This window comes from Lampetra fluviatilis, chromosome 24, assembly GCF_964198595.1.
Source record: "Lampetra fluviatilis chromosome 24, kcLamFluv1.1, whole genome shotgun sequence".
Taxonomy (NCBI): domain Eukaryota; kingdom Metazoa; phylum Chordata; class Hyperoartia; order Petromyzontiformes; family Petromyzontidae; genus Lampetra; species Lampetra fluviatilis.
The window spans coordinates 2,511,699-2,534,815 of NC_136298.1; the positions used below are offsets into that span (position 1 = coordinate 2,511,699).

Here is a 23,117-nt window from a genome sequence, read left to right on the forward strand (position 1 = left end):
GGTTAAATCGTTCCACCATACCATCCGTTTGCGGATGGTAAGGGGAAGTGCGGCTTTTCTTTGTACCCAAGGCGGAACACACGACTTTCAGAAATTTAGAGAAGTTACGTCCTTGATCCGTGAGCAACCCTTCAGGCGCTCCCTTATCCATGACGTACCCATTCAAGAAAACCTCGGTGATGGATGAGGCCGTTTGGTCAGGTAGAGGCCAGGCCATAGGCCAGGGAGAAAAGTATTCGACCCCGACCAAAAGGTATTTATTGCCCCTAGCCGATGGAGGGAACGGGCCCAGGATATCCAGAGCAACCAGCTCATTAATACGGGATACCTCGATCGATCGTTGGGCAGTGTGGAACTGTTGTTCCTACCTGTATTAGCAATTGCCTTTATATCATAATAATAACTTGACACTAATGAGGAAATCATGATTAAAATCTAAATTGGTGTAAAATAAGCAATTCACGAAAATGCATAATTGAAAGGGTTTTTTTAGCCTGACTCAATCTGGGCTAATTCCTGACTCATTGTCCTATTCTCTGTCAGTTTACTATGCAAAAATAATGCTTGATACATGAAGCCTCATATACAAATATTCGTATTTATGCGTTATGTGGACACAAAGGTTGCTTGTTGGTCTCGGGGTATGGTTCTCGCTTTGGATGCAATTATAAGGACAATACACGAGGACTCCTGCGACCTGAGTTGTATTCATCTCAACAGAGTGTTAGAGTGTGTGGTGAGTAAAGTTAGAAATGTCCTTAAAAATTGAGTTCCCAAATCATTGTTTTTGTTATAGCAAAGTCATATTGCTTTTCGTACAAGTCTATAACTATGCATTTTCAAACCAACATCTTGGATTAAGAACAATTTCAAAACTTATTTGTGCCAAAAATGCTCATTATCTCTCAGCAAAGTTTCATCTCATGAGATAATCGAAGTGTTGATTGAACCTAATTTTCATACATTATTCACTGTTTGAAGATGAGTGGCTCGTTGGTCTAGGGGTATGATTCTCGCTTAGGGTGTGAGAGGTCTCGGGTTCAAATCCCGGACGAGCCCAAGCACCATTTTCTTGGTGATTGGTCATTTTTGAACTGGCCCTGACTTTTATCTTCACAACGTTTGTTGCACAGCATGCTGAGGTATGGTCAATCAATGCTATAAATGACAGAGCGAAGGGACTCCTTCGTTCATCCATGAATTAGCAATTGCCTTTATATCATGATAATAACTTGGCACCAATGAGGAAATCATGATTAAAATAAAAATTGGTGTAAAATAAGCAATTCACGAAATCGCATCATTGAAATGGTTTTTAGCCTGACTAAATCTGGGCAAATTATTGACTCAGTGTCCTATTTTCCGTCAGTTTACTATGCAAAAGTCATGCTATTTACATGAATCCTCGTATACAAGTACTCGTATTTACGCGCTATGTCGACAGAAAGGTCGCTTGTTGGTCTAGGGGTATGGTTCTCGCTTTGGATGCAAGAAGTTCCCGATTCCAAGCCAGGTAGTTTTACTTTTCTGGGATGAGTAGACAATCATAAGGACAATACACGAGGACTCCTCCGACCTGAGTTTTATTCATCTCAACAGAGTATTAGAGTGTGTGGTGAGTAAAGTTAGAAATGTCCTTAAATATTGGTTCCCATATCATTGTTTTTGTTATAGAAAAGTCATATTGCTGTTCGTACAAGTCAATAGCCATGCGTTTTTAACCAACATCTTGTATTAAGAACATTGTCAAAACTTATTTGTGCCAAAAATGCTCATTATCTCTCAGCAAAGTTACATCTCATGAGATAATCGAAGTGTTGATTGAACCTCATTTTCAAACATTATTCAGTGCTTGAAGATGAGTGGCTCGTTGGTCTAGGGGTATGATTCTCGCTTCGGGTGCGAGAGGTCCCGGGTTCAAATCCCGGACGAGCCCAAGCACCATTTTTTGGGGATTCGTCGACAAAGACCAAGTCAATTTTGAACTGGCATTGGCTTTTAACTTCACAACTTTTGCTGTACAGCATGCTGAGGTATGGCCAATCAATGGTATCAATGACATAGCGTCGGGACTCCTTCGTTCATCAATAAATTAGCAATTTCCTTTATATCATGATAATAACTTGACACCAATGATGATATCATGAATAAAATCTAAATTGGTGTAAAATAAGCAATTCAAGAAATCTCGTCATTGAAAGGGTTTGTGCCTGACTCAATCTGGGCAAATTCTTGACTCATTGTCCTATTCTCTGTCAGTTTACTATTCAAAAGTAATGCTTTTTAATGAAGCCTCGTATACAAGTATTCGTATTTATGCGCTATGTGGACACAAAGGTTGCTTGTTGGTCTCGGGGTATGGTTTTCGCTTTGGATGCAAGAAGTTCAGAATTCCCAGCCCGGTAGTTTTACTTTTCTGGGATGAGTAGACAATCATAAGGACAATACACGAGTACTCCTGCGACCTGAGTTGTATTCATCTCAACAGAGTGTTAGAGTGTGTGGTGAGTAAAGTTAGAAATGTCATGGTAGGTTTTTACCCTTTTAACTGGTACAAAACTGACACCTTTATTCAAGGCATCATGTTTGCAATGACCACAACACAAGCAGTCAATAAAGCAAACAAAAAGTAGCAACTCTGATAAGGATAATAATATGCACTGTCCTTGAAGTTGATTGGCCCACACCCGAGACGGCTTTCTTTAGAGCCTAGTCCCCATTGGTGTAGGGCCAGATGACACCAGAAGACACGCCTTCTGGTGTCATCTGGCCCTACACCAATGGGGACTAGGCTCTAAAGAAAGCCGTCTCGGGTGTGGGCCAATCAACTTCAAGGACAGTGCATATTATTATCCTTATCAGAGTTGCTTCTTTTTGTTTGCTTTATTGACTACTTGTGTTGTGGTCATTGCAAACATGATGCCTTGAATAAAGGTGTCAGTTTTGTACCAGTTAAAAGGGTAAAAACCTACCATTATATTTTGCCACTGGTAAAAGAGATCTCATAGTGTTAGAAATGTCCTTAAAAATTGTGTTCCCAAATCATTGTTTTTGTTATAGCAAAGTCATATTGCTTTTCGTACAAGTCTATAACTATGCATTTTCAAACCAACATCTTGGATTAAGAACAATTTCAAAACTTATTTGTGCCAAAATGCTCATTATCTATCAGCAAAGTTACATCTCATGAGATAATCGAAATGTTGATTGAACCTCATTTTCATACATTATTCACTGCTTGAGGATGAGTGGCTCGTTGGTCTAGGGGTATGATTCTCGCATCGGGTGCGAGATGTTCCGGGTTCAAATCCCGGACGAGCCCAAGCACCATTTTCTTGGGGATTGGTCAATTTTGAACTGGCCCTGGCTTTTATCTTCACAACTTTTTCTGCACAGCATGCTGAGGTATGGTCAATCAATGCCATAAATGACATAGCAAAGGGACTCCTTCGTTCATCCATGAATTAGCAATTGCCTTTTTATCATGATAATAACTTGACACCAATGAGGAAATCATGATTAAAATGAAAATTGGTGTAAAATAAGCCATTCACGAAATCTCATCATTGAAATGGTTTATAGCCTGACTAAATCTGGGCAAATTCTTGACTCATTGTCCTATTCTTCGTCAGTTTAATATGCAAAAGTCATGTTATTTACATGAATCCTCGTATACAAGTATTCGTATTTATGCGCTATGTCGACAGAAAGGTCGCTTGTTGGTCTAGGGGTATGGTTCTCACTTTGGATGCAAGAAGTTCCCGATTCCAAGCCTGGTAGGTTTATTTTTCTGGGATGAGTAGAAAATCATAATGTCAATACACGAGGACTCCTCCGACCTGAGTTGTATTCATCTCAACAGAGTATTAGAGTGTGTGGTGAGTAAAGTTAGAAATGTCCTTAAATATTGGTTCCCATATCATTGTTTTTGTTATAGAAAAGTCATATTGCTGTTCGTACAAGTCAATAGCCATGCATTTTTAACCAACATCTTGTATTAAGAACATTGTCAAAACTTATTTGTGCCAAAAATGCTCATTATCTCTCAGCAAAGTTACATCTCATGAGATAATCGAAGTGTTGATTGAACCTCATTTTCAAACATTATTCACTGTTTGAAGATGAGTGGCTCGTTGGTCAAGGGGTATGATTCTCGCTTCGGGTGCGACAGGTCCCGGGTTCAAATCCCGGACGAGCCCAAGCACCATTTTCTTGGGGATTCGTCGACAAAGACCAAGTCAATTTTGAACTGGCCCTGGCTTTTAACTTCACAACTTTTGGTGTACAGCATGCTGAGGTATGGCCAATCAATGCTATCAATGACATAGCGTCGGGACTCCTTCGTTCATCAATAAATTAGCAATTTCCTTTATATCATGATAATAACTTGACACCAATGATGATATCATGATTAAAATCAAAATTGGTGTAAAATAAGCAATTCAAGAAATCTCGTCATTGAAAGGGTTTGTGCCTGACTCAATCTGGGCAAATTCTTGACTCATAGTCCTATTCTCTGTCAGTTTACTATTCAAAAGTAATGCTTTTTAATGAAGCCTCGTATACAAGTATTCGTATTTATGCGCTATGTGGACACAAAGGTTGCTTGTTGGTCTCGGGGTATGGTTTTCGCTTTGGATGCAAGAAGTTCAGAATTCCCAGCCCGGTAGTTTTACTTTTCTGGGATGAGTAGACAATTATAAGGACCATACACGAGGACTCCTGCGAACTGAGTTGTATTAATCTCAACAGAGTATTAGAGTGTGGTGAGTAAAGTTAGAAATGTCCTTAAATATTGGTTCCCATATCATTGTTTTTGTTATAGCAAAGTCATATTGCTTTTCGTACAAGTCTATAACCATGCATTTTCAAACCAACATCTTGGATTAAGAACAATTTCAAAACTTATTTGTGCCAAAAATGCTCATTATCTCTCAGCAAAGTTACATCTCATGAGATAATCGAAATGTTGATTGAACCTCATTTTCATACATTATTCACTGCTTGAGGATGAGTGGCTCGTTGGTCTAGGGGTATGATTCTCGCTTTGGGTGCGAGAGGTCCCGGGTTCAAATCCCGGACGAGCCCAAGCACCGTTTTCTTGGGGATTGGTAAATTTTGAACTGGCCTTAGCTTTTATCTTCACAACTTTTGCTGCACAGCATGCTGAGGTATGGTCAATCAATGCCATAAATGACATAGCAAAGGGACTCCTTTGTTCATCCATGAATTAGCAATTGCCTTTATATCATGATAATAACTTGATACCAATGAGGAAATCATGATTAAAATAAAAATTGGTGTAAAATAAGCAATTCACGAAATAGCATCATTGAAATGGTTTTTAGCCTGACTAAATCTGGGCAAATTCTTGACTCATTGTCCTATTCTTCGTCAGTTTAACATGCAAAAGTCATGCTATTTACATGAATCCTCGTATACAAGTACTCGTATTTATGCGCTATGTCGACAGAAAGGTCGCTTGTTGGTCTAGGGGTATGGTTCTCACTTTGGATGCAAGAAGTTCCCGATTCCAAGCCCGGTAGGTTTATTTTTCTGGGATGAGTAGACAATCATAATGAGAATACACGAGGACTCCTCCGACCGGAGTTTTATTCATCTCAACAGAGTATTAGAGTGTGTGGTGAGTAAAGTTAGAAATGTCCTTAAATATTGGTTCCCATATCATTGTTTTTGTTATAGAAAAGTTATATTGCTGTTCGTACAAATCAATAGCCATGCATTTTTAACCAACATCTTGTTTTAAGAAGATTGTCAAAACTTATTTGTGCCAAAAATGCTCATTATCTCTCAGCAAAGTTACATCTCATGAGATAATCGAAGTGTTGATTGAACCTCATTTTCAAACATTATTCACTGTTTGAAGATGAGTGGCTCGTTGGTCTAGGGGTATGATTCTCGCTTAGGGTGCGAGAGGTCCCGGGTTCAAATCCCGGACGAGCCCAAGCACCATTTTCTTGGGGATTCGTCGACAAAGACCAAGTCAATTTTGAACTGGCCCTGGCTTTTAACTTCACAACTTTTGGTGTACAGCATGCTGAGGTATGGCCAAACAATGCTATCAATGACATAGCGTCGGGACTCCTTCGTTCATCAATAAATTAGCAATTTCCTTTATATCATGATAATAACTTGACACCAATGATGATATCATGATTAAAATCAAAATTGGTGTAAAATAAGCAATTCAAGAAATCTCGTCATTGAAAGGGTTTGTGCCTGACTCAATCTGGGCAAATTCTTGACTCATTGTCCGATTCTCTGTCAGTTTACTATTCAAAAGTAATGCTTTTTAATGAAGCCTCGTATACAAGTATTCGTATTTATGCGCTATGTGGACACAAAGGTTGCTTGTTGGTCTCGGGGTATGGTTTTCGCTTTGGATGCAAGAAGTTCAGAATTCCCAGCCGGGTAGTTTTACTTTTCTGGGATGAGTAGACAATTATAAGGACAATACACGAGGACTCCTGCGACCTGAGTTGTATTAATCTCAATAGAGTGTTAGAGTGTGTGGTTAGTAAAGTTAGAAATGTCCTTAAATATTGGTTCCCATATCATTGTTTTTGTTATAGCAAAGTCATATTGCTTTTCGTTCAAGTCAATAGCCATGCATTTTTAACCAACATCTTGTATTAAGAACATTGTCAAAACTTATTTGTGCTATAAATGCTCATTATCTCTCAGCAAAGTTACATCTCATGAGATAATCGAAGTGTTGATTGAACCTCATTTTCAAACATTATTCACTGTTTGAAGATGAGTGGCTCGTTGGTCTAGGGGTATGATTCTCGCTTTGGGTGTGAGAGGTCCCGGGTTCAAATCCCGGTCAAGCCCAAGCACCATGTTCTTGGGGATTGGTAAATTTTGAACTGGCCTTGGCTTTTATCTTCACCACTTTTGCTACACAGCATGCTGAGGTATGGTCAATCAATGCCATAAATGACATAGCAAAGGGACTCCTTCGTTCATCCATGAATTAGCAATTGCCTTTATATCATGATAATAACTTGACACCAATGAGGAAATCATGATTTAAATAAAAATTGGTGTAAAATAAGCCATTCACGAAATCGCATCATTGAAATGGTTTATAGCCTGACTAAATCTGGGCAAATTCTTGACTCATTGTCCTATTCTTCGTCAGTTTAATATGCAAAAGTCATGCTTTTTACATGAATCCTCGTATACAAGTACTCGTATTTACGCGCTATGTCGACAGAAAGGTCGCTTGTTGGTCTAGGGGTATGGTTCTCACTTTGGATGCAAGAAGTTCCCGATTCCAAGCCCGGTAGGTTTATTTTTCTGGGATGAGTAGACAATCATAAGGACAATACACGAGGACTCCTCTGACCTGAGTTGTATTCATCTCAACAGAGTATTAGAGTGTGTGGTGAGTAAAGTTAGACATGTCCTTAAATATTGGTTCCCATATCATTGTTTTTGTTATAGAAAAGTCATATTGCTGTTCGTACAAGTCAATAGCCATGCATTTTTAACCAACATCTTGTATTAAGAACATTGTCAAAACTTATTTGTGCCAAAAATGCTCATTATCTCTCAGCAAAGTTACATCTCATGAGATAATCGAAGTGTTGATTGAACCTCATTTTCAAACATTATTCACTGTTTGAAGATGAGTGGCTCGTTGGTCTAGGGCAGGGGTCGGCAACCAAAATAACAAGAAGAGCCATTTCTTTCCAATTCGGTACAAAATTCAGTATTTCAAGAGCCGCAATGCATCTGAGTACATACTGTACATACGTACATATCGTCAAGAAGCAGCCCGTAAAGAGCCGCATGCGGCTCCAGAGCCGTAGGTTGCCGACCCCTGGTCTAGTGGTATGATTCTCGCTTCGGGTGCGAGAGTTCCCGGGTTCAAATCCCGGACGCGCCCAAGCACCATTTTCTTGGGGATTCGTCGACAAAGAACAAGTCAATTTTGAACAGGCCCTGGCTTTTAACTTCACAACTTTTGCTGTACAGCATGCTGAGGTATGGCCAATCAATGCTATCAATGACATAGCGTCGGGACTCCTTCGTTCATCAATAAATTAGCAATTTCCTTTATATCATGATAATAACTTGACACCAATGATGATATCATGATTAAAATCAAAATTGGTGTAAAATAAGCAATTCAAGAAATCTCGTCATTGAAAGGGTTTGTGCCTGACTCAATCTGGGCAAATTCTTGACTCATTGTCCTATTCTCCGTCAGTTTACTATTCAAAAGTCATGCTTTTTAATGAAGCCTCGTATACAAGTATTCATATTCATGCGTCATGTGGACGCAAAGGTTGCTTGTTGGTCTAGGGGTATGGTTCTCGCTTTGGATGCAAGAAGTTCCGAATTCCAAGCCCGGTAGTTTTATTTTTCTGGGATGAGTAGACAATTATAAGGACAATACACGAGGGCTCCTGCGACCTGAGTTGTATTCATCTCAATAGAGTGTTAGAGTGTGTGGTGAGTAAAGTTAGAAATGTCCTTAAATATTGGTTCCCATATCATTGTTTTTGTTATATAAAATTTATATTGCTGTTCGTACAAGTCAATAGCCATGCATTTTTAACCAACATCTTGTATTAAGAACATTGTCAAAACTTATATGTGCCAAAAATGTTCATTATCTCTCAGCAAAGTTACATCTCATGAGATAATCGAAATGTTGATTGAACCTCATTTTCAAACATTATTCACTGGTTGAAGATGAGTGGCTCGTTGGTCTAGGGGTATGATTCTCGCTTCGGGTGCGAGAGGTCCCGGGTTCAAATCCTGGACGAGCCCAAGCACCATTTTCTTGGGGATTCGTCGACAAAGACCAAGTCAATTTTGAACTGGCCCTTGCTTTTATCTTCACAACTTTTGCTGTACAGCAAGCTGAGGTATGGCCAATCAATGCTATCAATGACATAGCGTCAGGACTCCTTTGTTCATCAATAAATTAGCAATTTACTTTATATCATGATACTAACTTGACACCAATGATGATATCATGATTAAAATCAAAATTGGTGTAAAATAAGCAATTCACCAAATCGCATCATTGAAATGGTTTTTAGCCTGACTACATCTGGGCATATTCTTGACTCATTGTCCTATTCTCCGTCAGTTTACTTTGCAAAAGTCAAGCTTTTTACATGAATCCTCGTATACAAGTACTCGTATTTATGTGCTATGTCGACAGAAAGGTCGCTTGTTGGTCTCGGGGTATGGTTCTCGCTTTGGATGCAAGAAGTTCCCGATTCCAAGCCCGGTAGTTTTACTTTTCTGGGATGTGATAGAAAATTGTAAGGACAATACACGAGGACTCCTGCGACCTGAGTTGTATTCATCTCAATAGAGTGTTAGAGTGTGTGGTGAGTAAAGTTAGAAATGTCCTTCATATTGGTTCCCAAATCATTGTTTTTGTTATAGAAAAGTCATATTGCTGTTCGTACAAGTCAATAGCCATGCATTTTTAACCAACATCTTGTATTAAGAACATTGTCAAAACTTATTTGTGCCAAAAATGCTCATTATCTCTCAGCAAAGTTTCATCTCATGAGATTATCGAAGTGTTGATTGAACCTAATTTTCATACATTATTCACTGTTTGAAGATGAGTGGCTCGTTGGTCTAGGGGTATGATTCTCGCTTAGGGTGTGAGAGGTCCCAGGTTCAAATCCCGGACGAGCCCAAGCACCATTTTCTTGGGGATTCGTCGACAAAGACCAAGTCAATTTTTAACTGGCCCCAGGTTTTATCTTCACACCTTTTGCTGTACAGCATGCTGAGGTATGGTCAATCAATGCTATAAATGACATAGCGAAGGGACTCCTTCGTTCATCCATGAATTAGCAAATGCCTTTATATCATGATAATAACTTGACACCAATGAGGAAATCATGATTAAAATCAAAATTGGTGTAAAATAAGCAATTCACGAAATCGCATCATTGAAATGGTTTTTAGCCTGACTAAATCTGGGCAAATTCTTGACTCATTGTCCTATTCTCCATCAGTTTACTATGCAAAAGTCATGCTTTTTACATGAATCCTTGTATACAAGTACTCGTATTAATGCGCTATGTCGATAGAAAGGTCGCTTGTTGGTCAAGGGGTATGGTTTTCGCTTTGGATGCAAGAAGTTCCCGATTCCAAGCCCGGTAGTTTTACTTTTCTGGGATGTGATAGACAATTATGAGGACAATACACGAGGACTCCTGCGACCTGAGTTGTATTCATCTCAATAGAGTGTTAGAGTGTGTGGTGAGTAAAGTTAGAAATGTCCTTAAATATTGGTTCCCAAATCATTGTTTTTGTTATAGAAAAGTCATATTGCTGTTCGTACAAGTCAATAGCTATGCATTTTTAACCAACATCTTGTATTAAGAACATTGTCAAAACTTATTTGTGCCAAAAATGCTCATTATCTCTCAGCAAAGTTTTATCTCATGAGATAATCGAAGTGTTGATTGAACCTCATTTTCATACATTATTCACTGTTTGAAGATGAGTGGCTCGTTGGTCTAGGGGTCTGATTCTAGCTTATGGTGCGAGATGTCCCGGGTTCATATCCCGGACGAGCCCAAGCACCATTTTCTTGGAAATTGGTCATTTTTGAACTGGCCCTGGCTTTTATCTTCACAACTTTTGCTGCACAGCATGCTGAGGTATGGTCAATCAATGCTATAAATGACATAGCGAAGGGACTCCTTCGTTCATCCATGAATTAGCAAATGCCTTTATATCATGATAATAACTTGACACCAATGAGGAAATCATGATTAAAATCAAAATTGGTGTAAAATAAGCAATTCACGAAATCGCATCATTGAAATGTTTTAGCCTGACTAAATCTGGGCAAATTCTTGACTCATTGTCCTATTCTCCGTCAGTTTACTATGCAAAAGTCATGCTTTTTACATGAATCCTCGTATACAAGTGCTCGAATTTACGCGCTATGTCGACAGAAAGGTCGCTTGTTGGTCTAGGGGTATGGTTTTCGCTTTGGATGCAAGAAGTTCCCGATTCCAAGCCCGGTAGGTTTATTTATCTGGGATGAGTAGACAATCATAAGAACAATACACGAAGAGTCCTCCGACCTGAGTTTTATTCATCTCAAGGGAGTATTAGAGTGTGTGGTGAGTAAAGTTAGAAATGTCCTTAAATATTGGATCCCATATCATTGTTTTTGTTATAGAAAAGTCATATTGCTGTTCGTACAAGTCTATAGCCATGCATTTTCAACCAACATCTTGTATTAAGAACATTGTCAAAACTTATTTGTGCCAAAAATGCTCATGATCTTTCAGCAAAGTTACATCTCATGAGATAATCGAAGTGTTGATTGAACCTCATTTTCAAACATTATTCACTGGTTGAAGATGAGTGGCTCGTTGGTCTAGGGGTATGATTCTCGCTTAGGGTGCGAGAGGTCGCGGGTTCAAATCCCGGACGAGCCCAAGCACCATTTTCTTGGGGATTGGTCGACAAAAACCCAAGTCAATTTTGAACTATCCCTGGCTTTTATCTTCACAACTTTTGCTGCACAGCATGCTGAGGTATGGTCAATCAATGCTATAAATGACATAGCGAAGGGACTCCTTCGTTCATCCATGAAATAGAAATTGCCTTTATATCAGGATAATAACTTGACACCAATGAGGAAATCATGATTAAAATAAAAATTGGTGTAAAATAAGCAATTCACGAAATCGCATCATTGAAATGGTTTTTAGCCTGACTAAATCTGGGCAAATTCTTGACTCATTGTCCTATTCTCCGTCAGTTTACTATGCAAAAGTCATGCTTTTTACATGAATCCTCGTATACAAGTACTCGTGTAGTGGTGATACGCGCTGGGTGTATACGTCGTGTGCCAGCGCGTATGTACGGGTGTGTGTGTGGTGACGCGCGCTGACGGGGAGGAGCAGGCATCAGTGCGCGGGTGGGGGTAGTCCTGCTGATTGGCTGTGTGCCGGTGACGCGCTGAGAGGGAGTGATCGGGTGGCAGCGCGGTGTGATTGGTCGGGGAGTGGAAACACGCGCTGGGCGAAAACGGATCGTGGAGATAGCGCGTGGTGATTGGGTAACTGAGGAGCGGTGCCGACGTTGAGGTCCGCATCCGCTCCGTCTCCCGGGAGGAAGAGATATATAAGGTGATGCACAGAGGAGTAGGAGGCAGAAGTGGAACCATCTAAGAATGAAGACGAAGGTGCAGAGATAGAGCCCGGAGAGGAGAGTAATGGAGAGTAGAGGAGAGTAAGGTATAAGTGTGTAGCCAGAGAGAGAGAACGGTCTACACGAGCTGAGTAATGTATAGTGTGTAGCCAGAGAGAGAGAACGGTCTACACGAGCTGAGTAATGTATAGTGTGTAGCCAGAGAGAGAGAACGGTCTACACGAGCTGAGTAATGTATAGTGTGTAGCCAGAGAGAGAGAAAGGTCTACACGAGCCGAGTATGCATACGGTGTAGCCAGAGAGAGAGAAAGGTCTACACGAGCCGAGTATGCATACGGTGTAGCCAGAGAGAGATGCAAAGTCTACACGAGGCGAGTGGAGAGTGTAGCAGAGGCGCAGAGTCTACACGAGGCGAGAGAAGAGTGTAGCCGAGGCGCGGAGTCTACACGAGGCACAGAGAGCCAGCAGCACAGAATCTAAGAGAGTCAAGAGAAGCGTAGGGCGGAGAGAAGAGGTCACGAGTTGTACCGTTGTATGGTGACCGCATTGTGAAGAAGAGAGGCCACGCGTTGTATCATTACAAGTCAAGATTTAATAAAAGAAGTGTGTTCCCGTCAAGGAGTTTCCTGCCGTCATTTTCCAATATTTCATCTGGCGTCAGAAGTGAAACGGGCTTCCAAGCATGGAGACAAGGAAGACCCGTAGGACCCACGGGATTGACCGCGAGGAAAACCTGGACGACTCGGGGCCGCTGGTGGCGGGGGGTGAGGAGGAGGACTTGCCCACGCTACAGGATCCGTCGACGGCGCCGGCCGAGCGACCGGGGACCGACGCCGGGCTTCGTGAGGCGCACTCCCGACTGGCGGAGCTGCTGCTCGCCGCCGCGTCCATCTTGGCGGAGATCAGCTCGTCGGGAGGAGCGGGGACGGTGGGGGACATTTTACAAGGTCGCCCCGCAGATTCCCGCCAAAACGAATGGGGGATTCCCGCCATTGCGCCTGGGCCTACTTTTGGCAGGAACGGCGAGCGCCACGTGGTGGTGGGTTCCCAAGCGCGCGCATCGACGTCATCAGCGCGCGAGGGGGTCCGCCATTTTACGTCTGCTGCTGGAGCCGCCATCTTAGACACCGACGGACAGGCGGAGAGGAACCACGAGGCGGATGACTTCATTTTTCAGCAGCATCTGCCCACGTTGTCAGCCTTCAAGGCGGAAGGCGGTGACTGGGGCCAATTTCAGCGAAGATTTTTGGCGCATCAAGAGATGTCAGCGTGGTCCGATGCTACGGCGCTGCGGGCGTTGCCCGCCATGCTGGACGACGATGCGCTCGCGGCCTTCAGGGCTGCACGGAAGTCGGACCGCTCCACGCTGAAGGATGCGCTGGGTTTGTTGGCCAGGGTCTACGGACCTCCCTCGGCGTGCCGCCATCATTTCTACGCAAGACGGAAAGCGGCCACGGAGACCGCGCTGGCCTATCGCACGGCGTTGCTGGCTCTTGCTGATGCTGCGTTCCCTCGGATGGACGAGGAGGGCCAAGACGCGATGGTTTTGGAGCAGCTGCTTAAGTTGGCGCAGGACCTGGGGGTCCCTATCAACACAGCTGACGAGATTGATATTTCTTCTTTGAGAGTCGCCACGAGTATTCAAGCGCACGAGGCCCTACAACGGAAACAAGGCGTTGGTTGCAACGCTGCTGTCGTCGCAGCCCCGGGTTCGGTGGTCACCGAACCCCAAGTCGTCAGCCCACGAGAGGAGGCGTTCGCCATGGGACGACCAGGGGACTTGAGGCCGGGGGCCCGGTCGCCTCTGCGATCGGGCCGAAAGTCGGAGCAACCAAGATCTACTCCGACCCTCGTCACGTGCTATAACTGCGGCCTCCGGGGCCACGTGGCGTCCGGGTGCCGCGCTCCACGTCAGCGCGCCATGGGAGCTCGGCTGGACGACGACCGAGAGCCCAAGTCATCTCTACAATCCCCGGCAAGTCGCGGCACCTCACACGCTCGGCCTGTTTATTCGGCACACATGGGACGCCGCGTTGCGGCGGAGGAGGGCCAGTTAAGGTTCGGGGATTCGGTTCGGCGAGGGGGGTTCGGCCGGGACCAGGGAGACATTGAATGGGCGGAATTGGGGCATAGAATTGTGGCTGCTTCGGCGGGTTCGTCCGTTGTTACGGGATCTATTGATGGGGTTGAGATTAGAGTGTTAGTGGACACGGGGGCATCGGCAACTATCATATCGGACCTCATTTATAATATTCTTCCAGTCCAATGCCGTCCGCTGCTTCCAGTGGATGTGCCATTTTACGCCGCTAATGGGGGATCGTTGGGCATTATCGGTCAGGTTAGGGCGTCCATTTGCATTGGAGATATCAAATTGTCGGGACCCGTTTTCGTTTCGTCTTCTTTGGCAGTTCCGTGTCTTTTGGGCACCGATTTTTTGGCTAAAATGCCTATCAAAATTCTTATTGATCAACGATGCATTGAACTGCCATCGGGTCGCCGGATTTCATTTTTGACGGGCCCTACTGACATTCGGACGGCGTGCGCCACGATACAAGCGGTGGCGACGCAGACCGTGCAAGTGCCCCCGGGTTCACAGATGTTGATTCCCCTCCGGTTGCGGAAACCATGGGTGAGGGAGGCTTCGGGACAAAGTATGCTTTTGGGTCCTTCTAACAAGGCTGTCGGGGGTCTTGATTTATCGGTGGCTCACACTTTGGTGCGGGCTGACAGGGATCCGTTTGTGATGGTTTTGAACGCGGGGGCGCGACCAGCTGTCATTCCGCAGGGCACCGTGCTGGCTCACGCGGCGCGGGTCCCTGTGGATGATGGGTTGGTTGCGCAGGTGGGCTCGAGCCCCGCGCGGGACGTTGAGCCAAGGGAAGACCTTGAGTGGGTCCATTCGCTATGCGCCGCCTCGGACGATTTGTCGGCGGCGCAGTTGGGTGCGCTGCGCGATTTGCTCATTGAATTCTCTGATGTGTTCAGTAAACATAAGTATGACATTGGGTGCACGGATTTGTTGCACCATCACATTGAAACGGGCGATGCGGCGCCGGTCAAGCTAAATCCCTTCCGACTGAGTCCCGTGGAGAAGGAACACGTTCAGTCGGCTGTTAACGAAATGCTAGAAGCCGATATTATTTCGCCCTCCTCTAGCCCATGGGGAGCCCTTATTGTGCTGGTTAAGAAGCAGGACGGGTCCCTGCGATTCTGCGTTGATTTCCGTCGCCTGAATAAGATCTCTGTGGCTGACGCGTATCCGCTCCCCAGGATGGATGAGTCCCTCGATGCATTGTCTGGTGCGCGATATTTTTCGACTCTTGATTTGTTATCGGGGTTTTGGCAGTTGCCGCTCGACGAAGAGTCGAAACCTAAGACAGCATTTCGGACTCCAGGGGGGCTGTTCCAGTTTAACCGGTTACCCATGGGACTTCACTCCTCTCCAGCGACGTTTCAGCGACTTATGGAGTTGGTTTTGTCGGGCTTGCAGTGGGATACATGCTTTATTTATATGGACGATGTCATTGTTTTCAGTAAAACGTTTGAAGAACACCTGCAGCGATTGAGAGGGGTGTTCTTGCGAATGCGATCGGCTAAGTTGAAATTTAAACCGGCCAAATGTCACCTCCTTCGTAGGTCGGTTAGATACTTGGGTCACATTGTCGATTCTTCGGGGATCTCCACCGATCCCGCGAAGACGGATTGTGTCGGTTCGTGGCCGACACCTACGTCCGTTTCCGACGTGCGTAGTTTCATCGGGTTTGCTTCTTATTATCGGCGGTTCGTTGAGCACTTCGCCACTATTGCAAAACCCTTGCACGCTCTAACGGCGAAAGGAGTGAAGTTCAAATGGGGACCGGAGGAGGAGGCCGCGTTTCGCTCCCTCCGGGACGCCTTGGTGGGTGCCCCACCCTTGTGTTATCCCGATTTTGCGAGTCCCTTTTTGCTGGACACGGATGCTAGCAACACGGGCATTGGGGGGGTGCTATCCCAAGTCGTTGGGGGTGTCGAAAGAGTTGTCGCCTACGGTAGTAGGGTGTTGTCTCCGGCGGAGCAGCGCTACTGCGTCACCCGTCGCGAGCTGCTTGCCATTGTCTTTTTTGTGCAGCAGTTTAGGCCATATCTCTATGGTCGTCACTTTACGGTCCGAACGGACCACGCGGCGCTACAGTATTCATTGAGGGTCGCCCAACCCTCGGGCCAGTTGTCGCGTTGGTTGGAAGTCCTCCAGGACTATCAGTTTACGACTACGTACCGTAAGGGGTTGCGACACACAAATGCCGATTGCTTGTCGCGGTTGTTGCCTTGTGATGAATGCGCGTGTTTGTCGGGATCGGCGCGCTGTAAACCGACGCTTGCGGGGGAGATGGGGGCACTGGCTGCGACAGCGGGCGCACCGATCGTGGATGATTCCACTGCCTCTCAGGGTCGGGACTCGCTGCTCTCGTTGTCGCTCAGCGAATGGGGCCGTCTCCAGATGGCGGACAGCTCGCTGCTAGCATTGCGCCGCAAGGTTGGGGGTCCCGAGGGGGACCAGGAGCGTACCGGCTCCTATGTGCTTGAGCAGGGCATGTTATTGAGATGGGACAGTTTGTCCCGGCGGAACGCACTCGTGGTGCCTTCCGCTGTGAGGGGGAGGGTTGTCTTGGCGGCACACGAACGCCTCTTGCACTTGGGAGTTAACAAGACGCTTGCCCTGCTTCAGCGTGACTATTACTGGCCGGGAATGGGAAGTGATGTGGTAAATATTCTGAAGGGGTGCGTTGAGTGCGCCAGGCGTAAACCACCGCCCGTGGCAGCTAATCCACCGCTGCAATCTATTCAGGTCTCGCGTACCAACGAGCTCGTTGCACTCGATATTTTGGGGCCCTTCCCAGTCACGCCGAGAGGGAATAAATATTTGTTAGTGGGGGTCGAATACTTTACCCGATGGCCTATGGCGTGGCCTCTCGCTAACCAGTCGGCAGCGGCTGTGACGGACGCCTTCGTCCAGGGCTATGTCCTGGACAAGGGGGCTCCCGAACGCCTGTTGACCGACCAAGGTAAAAATTTTTCGAGTAAATTGTTGCAAGAGGTGTGCGATCTGTTGGGTACCAAGAAGGTGCGGACCTCCCCGTACCACCCGCAGACAGACGGGATGGTGGAGAGGCTCCACAAAACTTTGACTTCCATGCTGTGCCAGCAGGTGTGCGAGGCACATGTAGATTGGGACCTGCAGGTCCCGGGAGTCCTTGCCGCGTATAGAATGGCCCCCCATGCAGCTACGGGGTTTTCCCCATTCTATTTGATGTACGGTCGGGAAGCTGACCCGCCAATGGAAACGCAACTTGGCCTGTCCGCTCCACGAACTAATTCTAAATTGGCTGAACATATTAAGTTTAATATTCACAAGCTGACAGAGGCGAGGGAGGCCGCACGGCTTAATTCGCGGGCTCGCCAAATTGCTAATGAACGGTTGCGGGCACGGAAGGTGTCCATGCACGAATGGAAACCTGGTGACAGGGCCTGGCTGCATTGCCCTCAGGCACCCTTGGCTACGTCGCCTAAATTGTTGAGACCGTGGAGGGGACCCGTGGAGGTCGTGCGCGTTGCACGGCCCCAGTGCGTTCAGATAAAGTGGGGAAAGCGCCGTTGGTACGTTCACCCCTCCGGACTGAAACCGTTCTCGCCTCCATATGGCCTCCCCTTGTGTCGTGATGGCCGGGCGTGTGACGTGACCGGCGACCCAGAGGGAGAAATGTCTCTGCCTGATCCGCACGTATTTTCGCCTGATCTGCTCCCAGGTGTCTCGGAACTGACAGCTGCCGATCACCGGCGGCCGGATCTCCGCGGCGGGGCCGGCCCTTTCAGGCCCGTTCCGCGCCGTTTGGAGCAGCCGGAACCGCCGGACGGTCGTCAGTGTCCCGCCCCATACGACGGACCAGCCAGACGGACTCGCGCCAGGTCGTGCTACTTTGCATGACCTGCCTCGTGAGGAGTCGGAGCAGTTGCAGCGCCTCGTCACTGCGTGTGGTCGCAGGGACGTGGGGCGCGTTCGTTTTTTGGAATTTGCTTGTATTGTGTTATTGTTGACTTTTCGTGTTCATTGTCAATCTGTACATAGTTCTTGTTGTTGTTGTTATGTTACGGGGCACACTGGGGGGGTTACGGGTTTTTTTTTTGATTGGTTGTTGTCTTATCGTTGCGGTTGGTTGTTGTTAGCAGCCGGGCCGGCTGCGAGCTATGTGGGAGGGGGTGATGTAGTGGTGATACGCGCTGGGTGTATACGTCGTGTGCCAGCGCGTATGTACGGGTGTGTGTGTGGTGACGCGCGCTGACGGGGAGGAGCAGGCGTCAGTGCGCGGGTGGGGGTAGTGCTGCTGATTGGCTGTGTGCCGGTGACGCGCTGAGAGGGAGTGATCGGGTGGCAGCGCGGTGTGATTGGTCGGGGAGTGGAAACACGCGCTGGGCGAAAACGGATCGTGGAGATAGCGCGTGGTGATTGGGTAACTGAGGAGCAGTGCCGACGTTGAGGTCCGCATCCGCTCCGTCTCCCGGGAGGAAGAGATATATAAGGTGATGCACAGAGGAGTAGGAGGCAGAAGTGGAACCATCTAAGAATGAAGACGAAGGTGCAGAGATAGAGCCCGGAGAGGAGAGTAATGGAGAGTAGAGGAGAGTAAGGTATAAGTGTGTAGCCAGAGAGAGAGAACGGTCTACACGAGCTGAGTAATTTATAGTGTGTAGCCAGAGAGAGAGAACGGTCTACACGAGCTGAGTAATGTATAGTGTGTAGCCAGAGAGAGAGAACGGTCTACACGAGCTGAGTAATGTATAGTGTGTAGCCAGAGAGAGAGAAAGGTCTACACGAGCCGAGTATGCATACGGTGTAGCCAGAGAGAGAGAAAGGTCTACACGAGCCGAGTATGCATACGGTGTAGCCAGAGAGAGATGCAAAGTCTACACGAGGCGAGTGGAGAGTGTAGCAGAGGCGCAGAGTCTACACGAGGCGAGAGAAGAGTGTAGCCGAGGCGCGGAGTCTACACGAGGCACAGAGAGCCAGCAGCACAGAATCTAAGAGAGTCAAGAGAAGCGTAGGGCGGAGAGAAGAGGTCACGAGTTGTACCGTTGTATGGTGACCGCATTGTGAAGAAGAGAGGCCACGCGTTGTATCGTTACAAGTCAAGATTTAATAAAAGAAGTGTGTTCCCGTCAAGGAGTTTCCTGCCGTCATTTTCCAATACTTCACTCGTATTTATCCGCTATGTCGACAGAAAGGTCGCTTGTTGGTCTGGGGGTATGGTTCTCGCTTTGGATGCAAGAAGTTCCCGATTCCAAGCCCGGTAGGTTTATTTATCTGGGATGAGTAGACAATCATAAGAACAATACACGAAGAGTCCTCCGACCTGAGTTTTATTCATCTCAAGGGAGTATTAGAGTGTGTGGTGAGTAAAGTTAGAAATGTCCTTAAATATTGGATCCCATATCATTGTTTTTGTTATAGAAAAGTCATATTGCTGTTCGTACAAGTCTATAGCCATGCAGTTTCAACCAACATCTTGTATTAAGAACATTGTCAAAACTTATTTGTGCCAAAAATGCTCATGATCTTTCAGCAAAGTTACATCTCATGAGATAATCGAAGTGTTGATTGAACCTCATTTTCAAACATTTTTCACTGGTTGAAGATGAGTGGCTCGTTGGTCTAGGGGTATGATTCTCGCTTAGGGTGCGAGAGGTCCCGGGTTCAAATCCCGGACGAGCCCAAGCACCATTTTCTTGGGGATTGGTCGACAAAAACCCAAGTCAATTTTGAACTATCCCTGGCTTTTATCTTCACAACTTTTGCTGCACAGCATGCTGAGGTATGGTCAATCAATGCTATAAATGACATAGCGAAGGGACTCCTTCGTTCATCCATGAAATAGAAATTGCCTTTATATCAGGATAATAACTTGACACCAATGAGGAAATCATGATTAAAATAAAAATTGGTGTAAAATAAGCAATTCACGAAATCGCATCATTGAAATGGTTTTTAGCCTGACTAAATCTGGGCAAATTCTTGACTCATTGTCCTATTCTCCGTCAGTTTACTATGCAAAAGTCATGCTTTTTACATGAATCCTCGTATACAAGTACTCGTATTTATCCGCTATGTCGACAGAAAGGTCGCTTGTTGGTCTGGGGGTATGGTTCTCGCTTTGGATGCAAGAAGTTCCCGATTCCAAGCCCGGTAGGTTTATTTTTCTGGAATGAGTAGACAATCATAAGAACAATACACGAAGAGTCCTCCGACCTGAGTTGTATTCATCTCAATAGAGTGTTAGAGTGTGTGGTGAGTAAAGTTAGAAATGTCCTTAAATATTGGTTCCCAAATCATTGTTTTTGTTATAGAAAAGTCATATTGCTGTTCGTACAAGTCAATAGCCATGCATTTTTAACCAACATCTTGTATTAGGAACATTGTCAAAACTTATTTGTGCCAAAAATGCTCATTATCTCTCAGCAAAGTTTCATCTCATGAGATAATCGAAGTGTTGATTGAACCTCATTTTCATACATTATTCACTGCTTGAGGATGAGTGGCTCGTTGGTCTAGGGGTATGATTCTCGCTTTGGGTGCGAGAGGTCCCGGGTTCAAATCCCGGACGAGCCCAAGCACCATTTTCTTGGGGATTCGTCGACAAAGACCAAGTCAATTTTGAACTGGCCCTTGCTTTTATCTTCACACCTTTTGCTGTACAGCAAGCTGAGGTATGGCCAATCAATGCTATCAATGACATAGAGTCAGGACTCCTTTGTTCATCAATAAATTAGCAATTTACTTTATATCATGATAATAACTTGACACCAATGATGATATCATGATTAAAATCAAAATTGGTGTAAAATAAGCAATTCAAGAAATCGCGTCATTGAAAGGGTTTGTGCCTGACTCAATCTGGGCAAATTCTTGACTCATTGTCCTATTCTCTGTCAGTTTACTATTCAAAAGTAATGCTTTTTAATGAAGCCTCGTATACAAGTATTCGTATTTATGCGCTATGTGGACACAAAGGTTGCTTGTTGGTCTCGGGGTATGGTTTTCGCTTTGGATGCAAGAAGTTCAGAATTCCAAGCCCGGTAGTTTTACTTTTCTGGGATGTGATAGACAATTATAAGGACAATACACGAGGACTCCTGCGACCTGAGTTGTATTCATCTCAATAGAGTATTAGAGTGTGTGGTGAGTAAAGTTAGAAATGTCCTTAAATAGTGGTTCCCATATAATTGTTTTTGTTATAGAAAAGTCATATTGCTGTTCGTACAAGTCAATAGCCATGCATTTTTAACCAACATCTTGTATTAAGAACATTGTCAAAACTTATTTGTGCTAAAAATTCTCATTATCTATCAGCAAAGTTACATCTCATGACATAATCGAAGTGTTGATTGAACCTCATTTTCAAACATTATTCACTGCTTGAGGATGAGTGGCTCGTTGGTCTAGGGGTATGATTCTCGCTTCGGGTGCGAGAGGTCCCGGGTTCAAATCCCGGACGAGCCCAAGCACCATTTTCTTGGGGATTCGTCGACAAAGACCAAGTCAATTTTGAACTGGCCCTGGCTTTTATCTTCACAACTTTTGCTGTACAGCAAGCTGAGAAATGGCCAATCAATGCTATCAATGACATAGCGTCAGGACTCCTTTGTTCATCAATAAATTAGCAATTTCCTTTATATCATGATACTAACTTGACACCAATGAGGAAATCATGATTAAAATCAAAATTGGTGTAAAATAAGCAATTCACCAAATCGCATCATTGAAATGGTTTTTAGCCTGACTAAATCTGGGCATATTCTTGACTCATTGTCCTATTCTCCGTCAGTTTACTTTGCAAAAGTCATGCTTTTTACATGAATCCTCGTATACAAGTACTCGTATTTATGTGCTATGTCGACAGAAAGGTCGCTTGTTGGTCTCGGGGTATGGTTCTCGCTTTGGATGCAAGAAGTTCCCGATTCCAAGCCCGGTAGTTTTACTTTTCTGGGATGTGATAGAAAATTATAAGGACAATACACGAGGACTCCTGCGACCTGAGTTGTATTCATCTCAATAGAGTGTTAGAGTGTGTGGTGAGTAAAGTTAGAAATGTCCTTCATATTGGTTCCCAAATCATTGTTTTTGTTATAGAAAAGTCATATTGCTGTTCGTACAAGTCAATAGCCATGCATTTTTAACCAACATCTTGTATTAAGAACATTGTCAAAACTTATTTGTGCCAAAAATGCTCATTATCTCTCAGCAAAGTTTCATCTCATGAGATAATCGAAGTGTTGATTTAACCTAATTTTCATACATTATTCACTGTTTGAAGATGAGTGGCTTGTTGGTCTAGGGGTATGATTCTCGCTTAGGGTGTGAGAGGTCCCGGGTTCAAATCCCGGACGAGCCCAAGCGCCATTTTCTTGGGGATTCGTCGACAAAGACCAAGTCAATTTTTAACTGGCCCCAGGTTTTATCTTCACACCTTTTGCTGTACAGCATGCTGAGGTATGGTCAATCAATGCTATAAATGACATAGCGAAGGGACTCCTTCGTTCATCCATGAATTAGCAAATGCCTTTATATCATGATAATAACTTGACACCAATGAGGAAATCATGATTAAAATCAAAATTGGTGTAAAATAAGCAATTCACGAAATCGCATCATTGAAATGGTTTTTAGCCTGACTAAATCTGGGCAAATTCTTGACTCATTGTCCTATTCTCCATCAGTTTACTATGCAAAAGTCATGCTTTTTACATGAATCCTTGTATACAAGTACTCGTATTAACGCGCTATGTCGATAGAAAGGTCGCTTGTTGGTCAAGGGGTATGGTTTTCGCTTTGGATGCAAGAAGTTCCCGATTCCAAGCCCGGTAGTTTTACTTTTCTGGGATGTGATAGACAATTATGAGGACAA

General features: G+C 44.9%; 12 non-coding genes across 12 annotated transcripts; all 12 read left to right on the forward strand.

Moving 5' to 3' along the window:
* Positions 1 to 987: 987 nt before the first annotated feature.
* On the forward strand, positions 988 to 1,059 carry TRNAP-AGG (transfer RNA proline (anticodon AGG)). Its single transcript has one exon. It is a non-coding gene; the product is annotated as a tRNA-Pro (tRNA).
* Positions 1,060 to 1,864: 805 nt separating this feature from the next.
* TRNAP-CGG (transfer RNA proline (anticodon CGG)) lies at positions 1,865 to 1,936 on the forward strand. The gene has a single exon. It is a non-coding gene; the product is annotated as a tRNA-Pro (tRNA).
* Positions 1,937 to 3,250: 1,314 nt separating this feature from the next.
* On the forward strand, positions 3,251 to 3,322 carry TRNAP-CGG (transfer RNA proline (anticodon CGG)). The gene has a single exon. It is a non-coding gene; the product is annotated as a tRNA-Pro (tRNA).
* Positions 3,323 to 5,016: 1,694 nt separating this feature from the next.
* On the forward strand, positions 5,017 to 5,088 carry TRNAP-UGG (transfer RNA proline (anticodon UGG)). The gene has a single exon. It is a non-coding gene; the product is annotated as a tRNA-Pro (tRNA).
* Positions 5,089 to 5,893: 805 nt separating this feature from the next.
* On the forward strand, positions 5,894 to 5,965 carry TRNAP-AGG (transfer RNA proline (anticodon AGG)). The gene has a single exon. It is a non-coding gene; the product is annotated as a tRNA-Pro (tRNA).
* Positions 5,966 to 8,733: 2,768 nt separating this feature from the next.
* On the forward strand, positions 8,734 to 8,805 carry TRNAP-CGG (transfer RNA proline (anticodon CGG)). The gene has a single exon. It is a non-coding gene; the product is annotated as a tRNA-Pro (tRNA).
* Positions 8,806 to 9,625: 820 nt separating this feature from the next.
* TRNAP-AGG (transfer RNA proline (anticodon AGG)) lies at positions 9,626 to 9,697 on the forward strand. The gene has a single exon. It is a non-coding gene; the product is annotated as a tRNA-Pro (tRNA).
* Positions 9,698 to 11,393: 1,696 nt separating this feature from the next.
* TRNAP-AGG (transfer RNA proline (anticodon AGG)) lies at positions 11,394 to 11,465 on the forward strand. The gene has a single exon. It is a non-coding gene; the product is annotated as a tRNA-Pro (tRNA).
* Positions 11,466 to 19,856: 8,391 nt separating this feature from the next.
* On the forward strand, positions 19,857 to 19,928 carry TRNAP-AGG (transfer RNA proline (anticodon AGG)). Its single transcript has one exon. It is a non-coding gene; the product is annotated as a tRNA-Pro (tRNA).
* An 821-nt stretch (positions 19,929 to 20,749) lies between these two features.
* TRNAP-UGG (transfer RNA proline (anticodon UGG)) lies at positions 20,750 to 20,821 on the forward strand. Its single transcript has one exon. It is a non-coding gene; the product is annotated as a tRNA-Pro (tRNA).
* Positions 20,822 to 21,640: 819 nt separating this feature from the next.
* TRNAP-CGG (transfer RNA proline (anticodon CGG)) lies at positions 21,641 to 21,712 on the forward strand. Its single transcript has one exon. It is a non-coding gene; the product is annotated as a tRNA-Pro (tRNA).
* An 820-nt stretch (positions 21,713 to 22,532) lies between these two features.
* On the forward strand, positions 22,533 to 22,604 carry TRNAP-AGG (transfer RNA proline (anticodon AGG)). The gene has a single exon. It is a non-coding gene; the product is annotated as a tRNA-Pro (tRNA).
* The last annotated feature ends 513 nt before the right edge of the window (positions 22,605 to 23,117 follow it).